The sequence below is a fragment of the Urocitellus parryii genome, chromosome 4, assembly GCF_045843805.1.
Source record: "Urocitellus parryii isolate mUroPar1 chromosome 4, mUroPar1.hap1, whole genome shotgun sequence".
Lineage (NCBI taxonomy): Eukaryota > Metazoa > Chordata > Mammalia > Rodentia > Sciuridae > Urocitellus > Urocitellus parryii.
This window is the reverse complement of record NC_135534.1, coordinates 60,363,656-60,383,480: the sequence shown is the minus strand read 5'-3', so window position 1 is coordinate 60,383,480 and position 19,825 is coordinate 60,363,656. Positions and strand designations below refer to the sequence as shown.

Here is a 19,825-nt window from a genome sequence, read left to right as displayed (position 1 = left end):
AGCTCTAGAGAGCCCAGAGCAAACTGACAAAAAATGAAGTGATTGGTATCTTATTTTGAAATCATTGGAGATAATATTATTGGCATAGATTTCCTAGCAAGTGAGGATGGTGAGAAGAAGGGGAAAGAGCACCTAGTGCCAGTGATCTCCTACATTTAAAATCTACCTAGATGTTGAGAGAGAAAAGGAAACCCAGATGTGACTGATTCAGAAAGAAAACACAGGAAGGAAATGGATTCATAATGTTACTCTGCTCACAAATCAAATAAGATTGGAAAAAAAATTATCGATTACATTTCTTGGAGGTTATGGCTAATTTTTTTGGAAAGAATAATTGAATTTTTTAGTACATAAACCAAATTCATAGTAGGATGACTTAAAGTGTAGGTCAAAAGTTATAAAATAGAAAAATTGGTGCACGTGAAATTTTGGGGAAATTTACCCAAGCAAAACAATATAAAACCCAAGCTGCAAAATTTCTTAGGGTTTAAAGCTGTTTGAAGTGAAAAGTAGAAAAGTTCCCACAGACTGGGGGTAAGAGTGGTGTGAAAATTGTACAGGTGTTGACAATAGGGTTCCAAGTGTCAGTTAGACAGTAGAAATAAGTTTTCCAGGTCTGTTATACAACAATGTGATCATGGTCAATAAGCGTATTTTGTATATTTTTGAAATTATTTGAAAATTACTGACAGAATAGGTTTTAAATGATCTCATTGTTAAAATATAAAATATTGTATGTAAGGTGATGGATATATTAATTACTTGATATAATCATTCTACAATATGCAGATATATGAAAATATCACATTCTGAAATCAACACATATGATCAAATTCAACAGTTAAAAATGAAAGTGTACATTTAAAAAGTAAAATTAAATTTCAAGAGCATGATTTGTTTTATAATTGAAGAAAATGATGCACACATAGAGACTGATATTAATTACTAGAGAGAAAGGATGAGCAACAGTGGGGAGAGATTGGATAGATGAGAGCACATTCTCTTCCATGGCTCACATACCAAGATCTATGGTAAGAAGAATGGAACTAGTCATCCAACATAAGACAATATTTGCAAATGTAAATGGTTTGATATATTTTGACATATCTGGGTAGAAGAAAATAAGAGTTACTATTTGTTTAATGTTTTTAGGGAATTTTTGGTCTAAAAAACAGCAAGAAAGTTCGACATTCGTGAGAGAGTAATTTCAATAATGTAGAAGATGAAAGACTCACAACTCTGAGATACAGACTGCAGTTTGGGAGTTCAAAAAGTCCTTTTCCTCTATTGCATCAAATCATAATCTGATATCGCACACATGCACACACACTTACCTTCATACACACAACAAAAACACACTCTTCTTAGCACTGTTCTAGTAAATTTCTTTGACATGCTTCTAGAACATCATTTACTTTCACAGATCAATTTGAGGAAGACTGGTGTTATTTCTTCTTCAAAGTATTGGTAGAATCTTTGTTGAAAAGCTCTTAATTTCTGTTTCAATCATTACTTGCTAAGGTCTGTTTAGGTTTTCTATATCTTCCTGGTTCAATATGGGCAGGTAATTTGTGTCTAGAAATTTGTCAATGTCTCCTAGATTTTCCAGTTCATCAGAGAATAAATTTTCAAAATAATTCCAAATATCCTCTGCATTTCAGAAGTGTCTGTGGTTATATCACCTTTTTATCTCTAATTTTTTTTAACTTCGATCTTCTCTTTCTTTTAGTTGGTGACTCTTCCAGTGATCTTTGTCTTTTTGGGAGTTTGGGGGTATATTTTGGGGTTCCTCTATGTGTAGTTTATCTTCAAGTATTCTTTGTAGTGCTGGCTTGTTGGTCCTGAATTCTGTTAATTTATCCTTCACATGAAAAGTTTTTGTTTTCCCATCAATTTTGAAAGAGAGCTTCCCTGGATACAGCAATCTTTACTGGCAATTGTTTTCTTTTAGAGCTTGGAATATGTCATTTCAGGCCTTCCTCAATTTTAGGGTCTGAGTTGAGTCAAAAATGAGCTTTAGTGGTTTTCTTTAAGTATGACCTGTCATTTTATATTGTATCTTTTAATATTTCTTCCTTATTTTCTCTGTTAGGAATTTTGATTATGATGTGTCTTGGAGAGATTCTGTTATGATCTTGTCTATGTGGGTTTCTCTATGTCTCCTGTATTTGGATGTCTATCTCATTAGTGATATGGGGTAGTAACAGAAGTTACTACTCTGAAAATTTTCTTAATGCATTTTGTCTGTAAATTCATCTGTCCTATCACAATCTCTCTTAAGATTGTTCTCTTGATGCTGTCCCAGAGTTCTTGTATATTTTGATCATTATCTTTTGTTTTTGGTTTTGTATTTTTTTCATATTAAATATTCAATTTCATATACCTTGTCTTCAAGACCTGAAGTTCTACTTTGTATGCAACTTAATCTGTTAGTGATCCTCTCAAATAAATTTTTAATTTGATTCATTGTGTCTTTCATTTCCAGGAGTTCTGATTTGTTTCTTCTAAATATCTCTATTTCTTGATTGAAATGGTTTTTCATCTTCTGTTTTTGTTCTTTTAATTCATTCCATAGATTTTCCTTTAGTTCATTGAAAATTTAGAAATCATTTTGTCATCTTTCTCTGAAATGTCATTCACCTCCATATCTGTGGGATCCTTTGTTGGGGGATTGTGAGTTCAGAAAATGGTTCGCCTATTTCCTCATGGTTTCAGAGGCCTTGGACTGTGCATCAATTGAGATGGATTCCCTTTCCTCTTTTATGAGCATCTTCTTTTGTGTGTAGTTGTATTTTTTGTTCTCGGACTTGTCTGTTTTTGATGTATGAGTAGATTTCCAGGAGGGATGTAAGGATGCTTGTTTCTTCTTGTGACCTGTTGATGGTGTGCATTTTTTCTTCTCCCCAATTTTATTTTTTGAAGTATTGTTGTGGCTCAGCTGGGACTTGATTGTGCATGAGTTGAAATGTGCTGTTACTTGGCAAAATTGTGATTGTAATTCTATGAAATGGTGGGATTACCATTTCTAAAGTGAAGAGAAAATTGGGAGGAAAGTAAGAGACAGTTTTAAATATTTTAAAAAGTGAATAGAAAAGAGGCAGGAGATAGCAGATGTTGACAGTAAAGAAGGAGGAATAAAAAATTAACTGAAAGTAACACAAAATGAAGGAAAAGAAGAAGAAACAGGAAAACTTGGCTATAGTTAGGGAAAGGCATGAAGAAGCACCAAAAAAGGGACAAAAACCAAGGTATGAACAACAACAACAAAAATGCAAGATCAAAACAAGTTAATCTACATATAATTATACCCCATCTAACTCAAACCAGGGCTAAATAATAAATAAATACAGAAGAAAGCAATTAAGATGAAAGATACATATATGAATAAATATATTTTTGAACCAGTCTGTGCAATAAGAAGACACACACCCATACACATTCAATCACAAAATCTTGCAGAATAGAAAATTATAAAATATAATAAAATTATATTTAAAAAATAAAAAGATTTAAATATGTAAAAAATTCAAAATGGGAGCGAATGTGGAGAAAATGCAAAATAGAAAAGAAAAAGAGATTGTGTGTGCTGTTAGAGATTGAACCCACGGAAGAGAAAAAAAATCTTAATTAGAAATAACGATTCATTTTAATTGAGCTAGTCAAAATGGCTGGCAAGGATGAATTTTGATACTTCATATTTATTTTTAGACTCTGCAGCTCTTGGTTAAAGGGCTGGTGGGTGAGAAGTCTAACATCTTTATGTTTCTAAACTGCTTCCAGTTATAGTGACTAGGAGCCAAAGCTGGTTGTAGTAGTTCTCAGCCTCCTGTTTCCCAGTGTGGGTAGGAAGAACTACAGGAGTGCTGACAAATTGTGTATTCATGTGGCAGGGATGGTGCATAGTCCTAAATGGAAGTTCTAGTAGTTGGGTTTAGTCTTGACTGACCTTTGGAACTCTGTTGCTGTGTATTTGAGATTTGATCTATGACCCCTGTTGTTGGGAAGTGTTGATCTCAGCCAGACATCTGAGTCTCAGGGGTCTCCAGTAAAATCTACTTTTAGAGTACAAGGAAGGACTAAACCATCAAGGTTTCACATTCACTATTACAAATACCAGTACAGGTATCATTACCAGGTATCATCCCTGGAGTGCGGATATTCCCATGTGGCTATCATTGGAATCTTCCCAATATCTCTTATGGGGTACCAGCAGGAAAGGGAGTTCTTTCTCCTTGGTATTCAGAGACAGTATGCAGTTTCTGGTACAGTTTTCTCTGGTTTGGGCACATTTTGAAGGTCACAGTAGGCAACTCCTGGTTTCACTGGAAAATTCTTTTATGAATTCCTGACCTCCTGTCTCTACTCACTGCTACACAGCATTTATGAATTGTTCCTGAGATGGTGACCCTGGTCCTGGTCAAACTATTTACTGCTGGACTTGTGTGCTTTGGTTCGTTTCCATGCAGCCACTTCTCCTACCAACTCTGGATCTATTAAGATGAGCCTCCTTCTCTATTCTATTAGTTTCCCAAGGCCAATTGTTTTTAATTTTTAATTTTTTTCTTTCTTTTTTTTTTTTGTCCACTGTGCCTTCCTTTCTCTCTGCCTGCATTACCCCTTCTTCTCAGCAGTCGTGACTGGCATATCGCTAACATATTATTTCTTATGCTCTGTTTGAATTTTCTGACTAGCTGTGTTTATATGGTTTCTTTTGTTGTCCAGCACTAATTTTCAGTGAGTTTCCTTAGTCACCCATCCCACAGAGGAGCAGTCTTCCCGTTTTCTAAAAATCTGGTGCTAAGAAACTTCTGGGAAGTGTGTCCTTTCTCTAATCTGCTATCTTCTCTCTCGAAAGCTTGTCTCATTCATTTTCTCCCATCCTCTTTGGTACTAGGGGTTTGAACCCAGAGGTGCTTTACCACTGAGCCACATCCCCAGCCCTTTTCATTTTTTATTTTGAGACAGGGTCTTTCTAAGTTGCTTAGGGCCTTGCTATGTTGCTGAGACTGGCCTCGAACTTGTGCTCCTCTTGCCTCAGCCTCTTAAGTCTCTGGGATTGCAGGTGTGGACCACTGCACTGGCCTGCCTCATTCATTCTTCATGAGATGCCAGAACCAGAGGACAGGCACATGTGGATTTCCTTCCCTTTCTGCTTCACGTATGTTGTGGCTATGATTGGGAATTGTCGACTCCTCTACATCATACACTTTGAGGACTCCCTGCACAGGTCCATGTACTACCCTGGGCTATGATCTCTCTAACAGACCTTGTCATATTCTCTAGTACAATTTCTAAAGCCCTCATTGTATTCTGGTTCCATCTCAAAGAAGTAAGCTTGGATAAATGGTCCAGATGTCCCTTGTCCCCACCTTCACAGGGATGGATTCTGGTTATGCTTATGGCCCTGGACTGCTGAATGGCCTTCTACTACCTTCTGTGTTATACTCAATCATGCTCACCAGTCTAATTATTGCAAAGGCCATGGTCTTCACCTTTCTCAGAGGTTATTGCTTATAATTTCATTCACTTTTTTCATCAAAAACTTGCCCTACTGCAGAAGCAGTATTATTTTTCATACTTAGTGCAAACATATGTCAATAATCAGGTTATCCTGTGGCAATACCAAATTCAATACTATCTACAGTCTCATATTGATCCTCTTGTTTTGAGCCTTTGACATCTTGTTCATCTCAGTCTCCGACACCATGATCCTCCCTGCAGCAATCAGCCTCTTTTCAGGACATGCTCAACAGAAGGCCTTCAGCAACCGCACTGCCCATATCTGTGCTATTGTTCCTTTCCACATCCCAGTGTTCTTCTCTTTTTTTTATCCATCATTTTGAGAGCCCCAAGATTCATCCATCTTGCCACATTATTGTACCCAATGTTTCTCTGCTTTTGACCCTCACAATGAACATTTTGCCTGTGGGGTGAAAATCAAGAGTATATGAGATTGTGTTGTAAGAACTCTTTCAGGTCTCAAGGAAATCAAATTTCATGACATATGGGGAAAATATTTATATGGGGTGGGATAAAAAAATATACTTGTGGGCTGGGGATGTGGCTCAGGCGGTGGCATGCGTGCGACCCGGGTTCGATCCTCGGCACCACATACCAAAAAAGATGTTGTGTCCTCCGAGAACTGAAAAATAAATATTAAAAAAAAATTCTCTCTTTCTCTCTCTCTCTCTCTCTCTAAAAAAAAAATATATATATATACTTGTATGGGTTAGGCAGAAACAATTCCAGAAATAGTTACCTGCTTGTGTCAAGTGAATATGATGCATGAGCCATTAATACAGAAATCATTGGCATGCCAATCATCCTCAATAGGAATTTTATTAAAAATATACTTTTTATATTCAAGTTTCATCTACATTATTTTCCATGAAAGAAAGAGAAAAGGAGGAATGGAGGGAAGGAGGTGTGAGGATGGCCTTAGGCCTGAGCCTAAGCAACTCCATTTTAAAAACTCCAGTTTGAAACCAGCAGTCTCACCAGGCATGCCTCAGGGAGCCCTCTGGTATGGCCCTCAGGCACAAATGTGTCACTTCTTTCCACCCTTGACAAACTCACAGTGCAGCCTCTGGCAGGCTGTCCTCACTGGATAAGAGGGAAAGGTGAAAAGATCAGGGTGGGAACCATCAGACCAGACGTTTTAACCCCAGGGTAAATGATGTCAATGAGAAATCCAGTGGTTAATGATAAGATTGAAGTGAAGTGGAGTCAAAAGCTCCCAAATTTAGTATAAATCATAGAGCGAATGAACAGATAATTCAGCCAGCTAATACTGATGTACACAAGCTGGAGAGCCTGATGAGGACCTGGACTGACATCCCATCATTTGTCATCATTTGCCTGATCCTCTGCATGGTCCTCACTGCTTTCAAACTCTACAGCCACATCTTAACCCTGGTGAAAGCCACAACTTCTCCCTACGACCCACTCCTCAAACAGCCCTCTGCTCCACCCCAGGAGAAGCCTGCCTTGGTTCTTGACCTGATCACCATGGTTTGAGTGAGTGTGCATCTGCTGGACTTAAAGCCTAAGGCTTGAGACTTTTGATCTGACACAACTCAGCATTCAGGGGGAATGTCTGTCATTTGTCTGTCATGATTAAGTGTGTTTGCAGTACTTAGAATTAATTAATCTAGAATTGTTTGCTATGAATTAATTAATCTAGAATTGTTTGCTATGAATGGATTATGTCTATTGCAGAGCCTAGCATTAAGGACTGTAATTTTCTAGATTAAGAACCTATAGAGTAAAATTGTACAGAGTAATTTGAGTAAATAAAGCATTGAAAGGGGCAGAAGCAAGTGGACATTCTTTATTTCTCCCCGTGGACTGCATAAGTCGCACCTTTTGCCCATTGTGGCAGGAGGGAAGAAAGAGAAGAAAGGAAGAATGAAAGGAAGGAAAGAAAAATGAAAAGAACAAATTGGATGCTGGAGCAATCATCTGCAAAATTGAATCTTATGAAATTAATGATCTTGGGCCAGATGATCCAAACTGCTATTTTCAAATAGGAAATGGAGTTTCTGGTTTAATAACTGTGATTTAACTATCGAAAACATGCACAGTATTTTCTCATTACTCCCCAAATCTTCAGTTTTCCCAACAACTTCTTAAAGATGGAACCAGAAATTGTACTCCAAAATCAGTCCTATAATGAAGTGGAGGTGACTGAACCTCTTATGACAAAATATGGTGACTGGTATCTGATTAGGTCACTCCCAGCCTGAGCCATGTGCACAGTTTTTTGTCCTTCTGAACTAACAGTTTGTCAACTTTCTTTCAGAAAGCTTTAACAAAATGCACATTCTGAAGGAATAAGTAAAATTATTACAAATTTATGAATAATTTTAATACATATATTTTGATAGGTTAAGGCTTATGAGCATGAGAAGTGATGGTTACTTTTATACATTTGAGCTAAAAATGAAATTAAGTGAATTACTTGAATATTTTCTGTATACTATTCAAGGTCCTAATAAATTATCATGTAGGTGAGAGACCAAAAGTAATAGTCATCCCATAACAATGTCAACATACCATAGAGAATTAAAGAGCTAATTTTTTTGTCCAACTTGCAAGAATCCATGTTTCTTTTCTTTTTTGTTTTGTTTTGTTTGTTTGTTTGTTTTGGTATTGGGGATTGAACTCAAGGCTGCTTAACCACTGATCCACATGTCCAACCTCTTTTAATATTTTCCTTAGAGACAGGTTCTTGCTGAGTTGCTTAGGGCCTTCTAAATTGCTGAGTATGACTTTGAATTCACAAGTTTTTTGCCTCAGCCTGCAGGCTCACTGGGATTACAGGCAAGTGCCACAACATAAGGCCATATTCCTCTTCGGATACTATTAGAAAACTCAGTCAGTCCATATTCATGTTTTAAGATGCATGACTATGGACTGTCTTTCTAAATACTTGTTTTATAGCTAATATCCATTGTTTGTACAATGATATGTGGCTCACTTTCAACTCAATTGTTTTCTTAATGCATTTAAGTTATTATCTGTACTTTACTTCTTGCATTTGGTTATTTCAGAGATTCTCATAATATGTCAGCAGGAATAATTTTTTAACCACTCACAGATTATAAAAAAACTATGTTTTGTCAGTCTATCACCATTAATGATAAGATGATGAACATCTTGCCCACAGATGCGCTTGTGCAGGCACACACACATTCTATTGTGAAGTTGGAGACATTTTATTTATAATATATACAGGAGTGGGCTTGCAGGGTCACAATCTATGAATATTATTGATAGTGGAATAGCTTTTAAGTGGTGGTCAACAATTTTTAACACAAAGTATGGAGCAAGAAAATTAAACTCAATTTTTGAAATGTTGAGGAAAAATTCTGTCAGTTGGCATTATATATCCAAATAAAACATCATTTAAAAAGGAAGATAAAATAAATATTTATCCATATAAACAATAACTGAGAGATAATACTATAGTATGTTATTTAGAGTATAGGATGATAATTACTGATTATTGAATCAGAAGGGAGCATTATTAACCTGATAAAGGCTATGCATTTAAAAAAATCTATAACTAATTTTGTAATTAAAAATATAAATAGTAAAATATTTCTCCTTGAGAATAATGATTAAAAAAAAGCAGTCAACTGATGCCCCATCATTCAACATTATAAAAGAGACCCAAGGTAATAGAATAGAACATAACTAATACAGAGATATGACATGTTTGTGCATTGGAAGAACCAATATTTTTTAAAATCAATTATATATTTAATATGAAGGGGAAAATACAAAAGCATTAATAATAATAATATTATATATAATCCTCCATTAAGAAATGTACAATATAAAAGGATGTAACTGTGACATTAAGAATTAAAAATGTGTGTGTGGGGGTGGATATAGTTAAAATATACAGGTCCTATGGTTGTTGTTATATAATCAAATTAGTTTTTTTTTTCTTTTTCAGTGCTAGGGATATAATTTCCATTTAAATTTTTTATCTGTTCTTTTTAGTTATTATACATAACAAAAAATGTATTTGACATATCATACATACATGGAGTAGAACTTCCCATTTTTGTGGTTTTATATGATATGAAATTACACTAGTTTTGTATTTATCTATGAATATAGAAAAGTCATGTCCAATTTATTCTACTGTCTTTCTCATCCCATTTTCCCTCCTATCCCCCTACATCCCCTGTCCAATCTTGTGAACCTCCACTCTCTCCCCACTGCCTGTTGTGAGTCAGCATTGGCATATCAGAGTGAACATTTGATCTTTGGTTTTGGGGATTAGTTTATTTTTCTTAGCATGATATTCTCCAGTTTCATTCATTTACCTGCAAATCCATAATTTCATTCTTATTTAAGGCTGAGTAATATTTTCTTGTGTATATGTAGCACAGTTTCTTTATTCATTTATCTGTTGAAGGACACATAGATTTGTTCTAAAGTTTAGTTATAGTGAATTGAGCTGCTATATTCATTGAGGTGGCTGATTTTAAGTCCTATGGATATAAACCTAGGAAGGGGATAACCAGATCTAATGATGGTTCCATCTCAAGTTTTCTGAGGAATCTACAAACCGCTTTCCATAGTATTTGCACCAATTTGCAGTCCCACAAGCAATGTATGAGTGTACTTTTACCCCCTCATCCTCACCAATATTTATTGTTATTGTATTCTTGATAATTGCCATTCTGACTGGAGTGAGATAAAATCTGTGTAGTTTTGATTTACATTGCTCTGTTAGTGATATTGAACATTTTTTATATATTTGTTGACCAAACATATTTCTTTTGTAAAGTGTCTGTTCAGTTCCTTTGTCTGTTTATTAATTGGGTTATTTGGTGTTAAGATTTTTGAGTTCTTTGTATATCCTGGAGATTAATGCTGTATCTGAGGTACAGGTGGCAAAGATTTTCTCCTTTCTAGGAGAAAGATTTTCTAGGCTTCCTCTTCATAGGAACCAAAATTTTTAATATGCCATTTTCTCACAAATATATTTGTAGATTAAATGCCATCTCTAAAAATATTTCAGCAAACTTGGGGTGGTAGATAAAAATACAGATCAGTGGTGGAAAATTATTTTAAAAATAGGAAAAAAAATACTGAAAGAAAAACCTCCCAAATGCCAGATTCTGAGATGAAAGAAGAGACATCACAATGAATCTTACACATATCAAAATGTTTAACATGGAATATCTTAAGCTTTGTCAACAAATACTTCAAATTAGATTAAGTGGGGAAATTCATTGACAAGCATGAACTATAATAACTAATGCAAAAAAGAGAAAATAAATATTTAAATTAAATAGAAATAGAAGGCATAATCAAAAAGGTTTTTAATGATTTCATTGATCACTCTTTCAAGTTAAGAAATTATTACTACAAATCTCACCAAACTCTCAGAAAATAGAAGATACTTTTTATCACATTTCATGAGACCAATTACACTGAACTAAGATGAACTAAATCATTGTTTCATAAATATGGAAGAAATTATTCTCAATAAAATATTTTATAAGTCACATATAGCAATTCATAAAATGACCTTTTCATTTTTGTTCCAAGAACATAAAGCTGATTACAATTAGAAAGTAAACCAATTAACCACATTAATGGAATAATAAGAGCTTAATATGATCATTTCAAAAAAGGCAGAAAGATAAGTTAATAAAAATTAAAACACCACTGCTAACTAAAGCAAGAAAACAAGCAGACAAGCAAAAACCTCCTAGAAGTGGCAACAGAATCATTCTTCCACAACCCAATAAATGGCAATTAAAAACCACACATCTAATATTCACTTCTTGGTAATACAACCAATGCTTTTCTTCTATAGTAACAAGCAGGTAAGGAAGCCCTTTGTACCACTTTCTGTTTGATGTTGTACTGAAGAATCTACACAGTGTAAAAGATAAATGAAAGGCATAAAACTAAAATATATTTATTTGCATATAATATTGTAGAAAATACTCAGAAACTGTTAGAATCAATAAATGATCTTAACAAGTTAACAGTATAGAAGGTCTACAGTTAACAATCAATTGCATTTGTAGTCAATGAGCAAATGATTGGATACATTAAATGTTCTTAATAGCATCATAAGATATTTTGTAATAAATTAATAAAATTTATATAGTGAAATTTTAAAATACTGCTAAGATAAACTATGGCAACTTTAGTAGTGAGAAATTTCATCTTTAAACTTTCAACATTCTTCAGATATCTATCTGATCATTGCTTATCTGTAGATTCAATGCAATTCAAATCAAAATTCTAGGAAGCAGCCTTAGAATGTTACAAGTTGATTGCATAATTCATACAGAGATACAAAGTACCAAAAATAGCACAAATGAACTTAAAAAGTTGAATGAAATTGGAGGATTTAGACTAACATAAAGACTTTGATGAAGTTACAATAATCAAAAGTGTTATATTGGTGTAAAAAAGACAAATAGATCAATGTAACAGAAGTCCCCAAATAGACCCACATAAATATAATCAATTGTTTATTGTATTTAGGTGAGGGGGATTCAAAGAACAAAAGAAATCTTTTCAATAGCTATCACTGATAAATTGAGATTCATATGGAAATAAATGAACTTCACTTACACCATATAAAAATGAATTTATTATGCATTTATGAAAGAATAAAATGAAACCAAGTTATAAAAATATGAAAATAAATATTGAAAAGTTTATTGTCATAAAACCCCCCACAGATTACAACTCAGAACACTTTAACCTGAAAGATAAGAAACTCACATTAAGTTCTTTAGGTACGGGTAATGAGCAATGGAATGTGAACTAAGAGTATAGCAGGATCACAGGGTTTATTTGTTACTCTTCATGAGCAATCAAGGAATTTGTTGATCAAGAACAGGTGTGCTAACCTTGAAAATAAACATGAAAAACAAAGGGAATCAATGAAGAAATACATCAAGAAGGAAAGATAAATGGGATAAACTCCTAACAAGGTCTACTGGTATCCTTATAAAGTAAGGATTTATAGCTATTGTTTCTCAGTGTATACTAGAAGGAAATATTCTTTAGTAGCACAAGTGTACTAAGATGAGTTTTTTATTCAAGCACCTACATTAACATAGAATTGCCTTGTAGACGAAGCCTTCCTGAATAAGATAATCACTATGACAGTTCTGGAGATGTCCAAGGAGGCTCAAAAACATCCCTACCCAACATGAAGGAGTTAAACAGTCTGATTGGCCAAAACTGCACAAGGTGGACTCAGTTCTCAAGGTAAATATCAAACAGCAATAAATTTGAAAGTAGCTTAGTTTTCTTTATCAATCTTTGCTCAGAGACAACCCACTTTCTTAGCTTGAGCTGTATTTTCTTTTCACTACACTTTTACTCATAACCAAATTTTCTTTTTGGATTTTAATTTCTGACTTTATTATTATTTTTTATTCTTAACATTAATTCTTATTGTCATTTTGTCAGAACACAAGAACTGAGCTTTGGAACTTCAATTCCCCACTCTCCTGTAACAGCAAATGTAGTGCCATGGCTTGGATCAATACCGCCATCTACAGGACAGGCTTTTGAATTTCACCTTCTTCATCTCCCAGCTTTAGTGGAGATGGTATCTAATTTAGCTTCCAATATCTTCTGCTTTGGACTTCTATATGTAATATTTCCTTTGTACAAATTTTCTCCATCTCTCACCCATATTCTGTCTGCCTTGTGTCAGCTGGTTGAACTTGTTCCACTTTTCTTGCAGTAAATAACTACATAAGCACCATGGATTTTCTGGTTGGCACACTTATGCTCTCTTCTTGTGGGTGTGCATGTGTTTGTGTGTTTGTGGCATCTTTTTCAGAAAGGTTACTAAGGTCACTGCAGTGGCAATGACAATGTCTCTATGATTGTGCCTGTTGTTTGAGGGTCCCTTTCTCAGGTTATATCAATTTTCTGTTATGGCATATACCTGACTCACATCAGGAAGGGCATTAGAACATATCCTTTAAGAGAATCAAGAATTGGGAGGGTAATCAAATCACTAACATTTTCTACTCATAAATCAACTCACTGGGCACTAGAGAGTTTAAGATATCTCAAAGCTGATAAATCTTTTCTTAGTTTTGTATTCTTCCCTTCCCCAAAAGTTTAGTTTTTGTTGTAACTGTATAGCAACCCTGCATGGCCACTATGTTCCCTCATGTCTCTCATTTAAAGAAAAAGCTAAATGGCATCACAACCCTTGTTCTTTCTTATGGCATTTATTCCATTGTTATTTTCAGACTTGCTATGTTTCCAACATAGTGACCCCAAATCTTCACATTTCAACATCAGGTTTATCCTACTCCTAAAATTCTGTACAAAATAATTGAGGGTCCCTTTCTCAGGTTATATCAATTTTCTGTTATAAAGATATTGAAGATGTTTCTTAGTGTAAATAATAAACTTGAATAATAAAGCTTTCAACAAATAAGTCTTGAGTTGTGGAACTTGGATTATTATGATAGAATGAGTTCTCAGGAACTATGTAGGGATACCTCCTAGTTCTGGGTTTAAAATGGAATAAATGGGAGGGATGCCTTCATACATTCATTATTCTTATTCATAAGTATTACTGGGGGAGCCCTTAGGGGCTCAATTCTGATTTAATTTGTTTTATAAATGGGAAACCAACTATTAGATGACATTTAAAAATTGGCAACAGGCACTGGGACTTCTTGAAATGATCTACTCCAGGTAGTCTTCCAGGTTTTTATAACTGAGACCTGGAGAAAATTTCAGGTATCAGTGAAAGGAGATAAAGAGGGATAAGACACAGGAGCAATTATTGGCTGTGTCTCTCAGGGTTTACTCCTTTTCTCTTCAGAATCCTGGATCCCCTAAAGACATTTTTTATTGTGCAAACAACCAGGGCATTGGAAGAATGATTGCTCAAATAAGGGAAGGACCACAAATATTCTTTTTTATTTAATGTGGCAGAGTGGCCATTGGAGAAATCACTGCCCCAAAGGCCATGGGAGCCTTAGATCAGATGTTCTCTAAATGGTGGCTCAAGAATTAGGAGGACTTCAGAATCAGCTGGAATCCCAAACAGTCACCATTGGTGGGGCTGAATGGAGGGTAATTCTGGAAGTAGGGAATAGAGCTATTAAATTCCTTATGGGTGCCAAATGTAGTGTTTCGCCACCATTTCCTGGATTGTTTTCTGTTAATTCCTGTTCATTATGGGAGTGAGCAGAATACCCAAACTAAGGTAGTTTTCTCTTCACCTATGTGTAGTTAGAAAGATATAATGTTCACTCATTCATTTTGGGGGTGATGGATGAATGTCCAACTCCATTATTGGGTCATGATATCTTAACAAAGACAGGAATTTTTCTAAATTCTCTACTCAAGGCACCTAGTTCTTTATTTTTAAAACTGGCAGAAACAGTTGAACAATAAGAACAATTGATTGATGCTATCTTTTTGGATATGTCCCTGCAAGGGAATGACTGAATAGAATAAAATTACAATGCTTAACACTAGAACAAAGGAGGAGATGTACTCATTACAAATCACCACCCTTGAAGATTCTCACCCCATGCTGTGTGGTTGGTGGAATTTGGGTTCCCTCTACGTGAAGTGGGCTGGCTGAAAAATAATGCTAAAAAAAAGAAGGTGAAGGAAAAGCCACATGGCATTTTAAAGCAAGGGCAGGATAGCTCTTCAACCCTAGGAGTTGAGCTTCCACAATGGAAAGAGAGTGAGAGCCCGGGTTTGCTTTATTTATATGTAGGAAACATCAAAGACTTTCTACAGAATGTCCTTAACCAATAAAATAAGAGGTGGGATGTCCAGTTTCCAATTCCAGAACAATTAGATCAGTTTTCCTAGCTGAGGAAAGACAAGAGATCACATGCATTGCTCAATCGATTAAGTGGGAAGAGCCACAAGATAGCGTGCAATGCCAAACCAAAAATCTCCTTGGCTCAAGGCTGAGTGAAGATGCTAAATGGCTCAGGAGTGGCTTCCCACAGATGATGTTACCTTATGGCCTATGATTGTGACTTTATTACACCTTGGTTATTGGAAAAAGGTAAATTATCTTTTAAGTTTTCATAGAAATTAGGTTATAGTTGAGTTCATCTACTCCTCATTTTCCATAGTTAATGACAGAATGTCAAAGACATAAAATTATTTACTATCAAATTTGGGATACATACATATGTCTTCCATCCACCACAGGACATGTAAATCATACAGCTCCAATCTATTGGGAGCAATGTAAGCATACATGAGAAATGGACTAATTCAGATAAAGAATAAGTATGGACTACAGAATATTTTTTTCTCTCCAGAATCTCAATGTCAACATAAGTGTGATTTTACAGACTAATGGTTGGCTTGGGACTAATTGGTCCTTTTAGCCTGGAATTAGATGGCCCACACCTAATGGGACACAGTTGTTCTGTGGGACCAAATTATGGCCCTGTATTCTATCAGGCAGGTTGGGAAGATGTATTATATGGTTTCCATGAATGCAAATAAGATGGACACAAAATATAGCAAAACTTGCATACCTCCAGAATTTCAAGCATAGATGGGGATGTCTGTTTTTCATTGGTATGATCATTTAGCTTCACTGTTTATTCCACAAATTGATCAAGAGGTTTTTAATTAGGCATGTAGAAGCTCTGACCAATTATACTCAAAGAGCTCTCAATGACACTGTGAAACCAATTTCTGTCCTTAACACAGATGTAGCATTCAGAAGAAAAACTGTTTTACAAAAGCAAATGGCTTCAGATGTTCTCATATCAGAACAGAATTTTACTTGTGTCATCACAGACTAAATGTCATATTTACATTCCTGATAATGTGATTCAAGTCTTCAAAGATTTGCACTCTCAAATCAATGCTAATTTTCACTAGCTTTGTTATGGGGACAGCTTTTCAGTTCATGGCTTTCTGCTTCTTCCTGGTGGAAAAAAAATTGCTGGTATCTATAATCATTTTAATACTCATTGGTGAATTTAGATGTTGCTGCGTCTATTATTGCATTACTCTTAAATATTTTTGCTCATAGGATATCCATTGTCTAGATAGGTTTCAATCTGTTTCTCTTGAATCATAGATTCTTTATGACCCTTTGGATAGGCCTTGTCATAATAAAAGCATTTCACTTACACATAACAAGAACTGGGCATCCCACCTTATAAACCTACATCCCTCATCAGCAGGAAACAGTTAATGATTTAATTTGTTTGCTCTTTTTCCCCTATATGATTTAGGATCTCCAATTATTGAGGGGGAGAAATGTTAGGTAATAGTTAAAAATGAGCAGTGAAATGTGAACTAATAACATAGCAGGGTCATGGAGTTTATTTGAATAGCCTGTAATGAACAATCAAGTAACCTGTAGAACAACAGGTGTACTAATTCTGAGAATAAACATATGGAAATGAAGGGTCTCCATTGATATACATCAAGTAGGAAAGATGAATGGGTCTAACTTCTTGCAGGGTCTACTGGTGTCATTGTAAAGTTAATATTTATGGCAAAAAATTCTCAATATATTTCTGAAGGAAAATGTCATTAATAGTGCAGGCACACTAAGATGCTGTTTGCCTGATCATTGAGCCCAGCACCCATGTGAACAAAATTGACTTGCAGATAAAGTCTCCCTGAATAAGATGGTCACCATGACAGGTTCAGAGAAAATCTACTCAAGTAAAAAACTTTCCTATCTTATGTGAAGGAGGAGTTGAACATCTGATTGGTGAAGACTGAGGAAGGTGGACTCACATTATAAAGTCAAAAATCAAAAGCAATCACACTGGAAGTATCATGTGTGTATTGTGTCTTCTCTGCTCAAAGATGACCCACGCTCTCTCCTAAGATTATTTGTTGCTTGAAACTTACTGTCCTTTCACTATATTTTCACTCAAAATAACATTCTCTTGCTTTACTTTTCATGTCTGGCTTTAAATTTTTTTTGTTGGGACACAAGAACCAAGCTTTAGTTCTGCAATCTTCAGTAGAAAAAAAAATGCAAATAAAAACGCCCCAAACAAAAACCACAATACAGTTCAAAAAGAATGAAAATGGAATTACTTGAACTTTTTTAGTGATTTGCTGTGATGTTTCACTTTTTATTTCATTTTGCTTAGTAAGACAATCAGCTGCTTAAACTGGTTATTAGCTGAATGGTTTAATTTCACTGTATGTGCTGAGCAAGACTTTAAAGCTTCCATTTTGTGTCTAAGATTAGAGACATCATTTAGGTATATCTAGATGACTTATATTTTGTTTATGTGGTTTGGGGAAGTTGGCCTGGGGGTATATGCACACCAGGGCTTCCATTTTTATGTCTCTTTAACAATCATTAGTATATAAATAAAGAATAAAACTATAAAGTTTGAAGAAAATATAGAATAATAATTTGTGGCAGCTGAGTATTACTTAGAAACACACATAAAAAATATACCATAAACATGGCAAGTCAGACTTTAAATACACGTTTGTTCACTGAAGAGAGTTATGAAAATGAAAAATCCTTCCACAAATGTGGAGAAAGTCACAGAGGTATTGAAAATACTTTAGTATTTTAAAGAAGAGAATGTTATTATCTTTAAATCTTTGTAATGTTTAGCTTTTATACTGTCCTAAGCCCCAGCAATCCTTTTTGGGGGGTGATATAGAAATCAATTTCCTAGACCACAACACAATAATTTTGGGTAACTTTAACACACCTCTTTTATAACTAGGTAGATCTTCCCAAAAAAGCTGAACAAAGAAATTATAGAACTCAATAATACAATCAATATCTTAGACTTAACTGACATATGTAGAATATTCCAACCTTCAACAAAAGAATATACTTTCTTCTCAGCAGCACCTGGATCCTTATCTAAAATAGACCATATACTATGCCATAAAGTAACTCTTCTCAAATATAACAAAGTAGAGATACTACTCTGCATGCTATCAGGTCATAATGGAATGAAATTAGAAATCAATGATCAAATAAGAAATAAAATCCACTCCAACACCTGGAGACTAATATGCTACTGATGAACGATGGGTTGCAGAAGAAATCAAGGAGGAGATTAAAAGTTTTCAGAGGTGAATGAGAACATAGATACAGCATATTGAAATCTCTGGGACACTATGAAAGCAGTTCTAAGAGGAAAGTTTATTGTATGGAGATCATTCCTTAAAAGAGAAAAAAAGAGAGGGGACCCAACATGACAGCTGGTGGGGAGGCAGCACTTTCAATACCTCCGCATTAACGGGATCAGATTAATACACCTAGATTCTTCCTGCTGAGAAACTTCTAGCAAAATTCCGCTGAAAGGAGACCTGCCGGGAATTAGTAAATTTATTGGAGGTGAAAGTTTGCCCCAGACAAGTGAATCTTGGCCAAGTTATGAAAATGTCAGGGTATTCTTTACAGTTGCCTTCTCATATAACTAAGGAGATCCAAGCCACGTAACTACATAAATGTTTTCATCTTCAGCACTTCTCCTTATGCTGTATAGGATATACAGATCCTCTTTGGCAAACCTCATTTTGGATGTTGCTTGCCTTCTCCAGAACCAACCATTCTTAGTGTCTTTTTGGGCACAAGTGAAGGTCCCTTCAAATTGCACCTTGAATCACTTTTATAAGGAGGATTATTTCCTTTAATCTGTCCTTCAAAGTATTGGTGACAATATTTTTTCATTTATCCAAGTAAGGATTTTCCTCTGATATTGGTCCTTTTGTCCCATATTCTGCACTATACTATACCAGTAATCCCTGGAAACATTAGCTTCTTTCTAGAATAACAAGTATAACACCGATTTCCCTCCTTTTGCCTACATACTAATACATACATACTTCTTATAAGAATAAGCAATCATCCTCATGACAGAGCAGCTAAAAGGATTTCTAAATATCATTTTAAATACCATGACCTTGTTTCCTAACATCTAGATCCATAAGAAGAGGCTATTAGCCATAAATTAAATTAAATATCAATGTCCTAATAATCATAGATACAATGGACAATGTGTGAATGATGGAATACAGGTGTTTATTAGCACATTAAATGAATAAGATAAGTTTAATATGATCATTTCAATAAAGACAGAAAGTTAGTTAAAATTAAAACACCCACTGCTAATTCCAACAAGCAAGTAAGCAAGCCAATGAGCAAAAAACCGTTAAAACTGGGAACACAAATGTTTTCCCATAAGTTGATTAATGGCAATTTAAAACCCCACATCTGGCATATATTTATTGGTAATATAACCAATGCTTTCCTTCTACCTTCATGGATTCTCAAAGTTTATTTGCAGATTCAGTGCAACTCAAA

The 19,825-nt window shown here is 34.9% G+C and overlaps 1 pseudogene; it reads left to right on the top strand.

The window, feature by feature from the left end:
- Positions 1-1,556: 1,556 nt before the first annotated feature.
- LOC144254278 (olfactory receptor 52N4-like) lies at positions 1,557-5,934 on the top strand (annotated as a pseudogene).
- Positions 5,935-19,825: the final 13,891 nt, after the last annotated feature.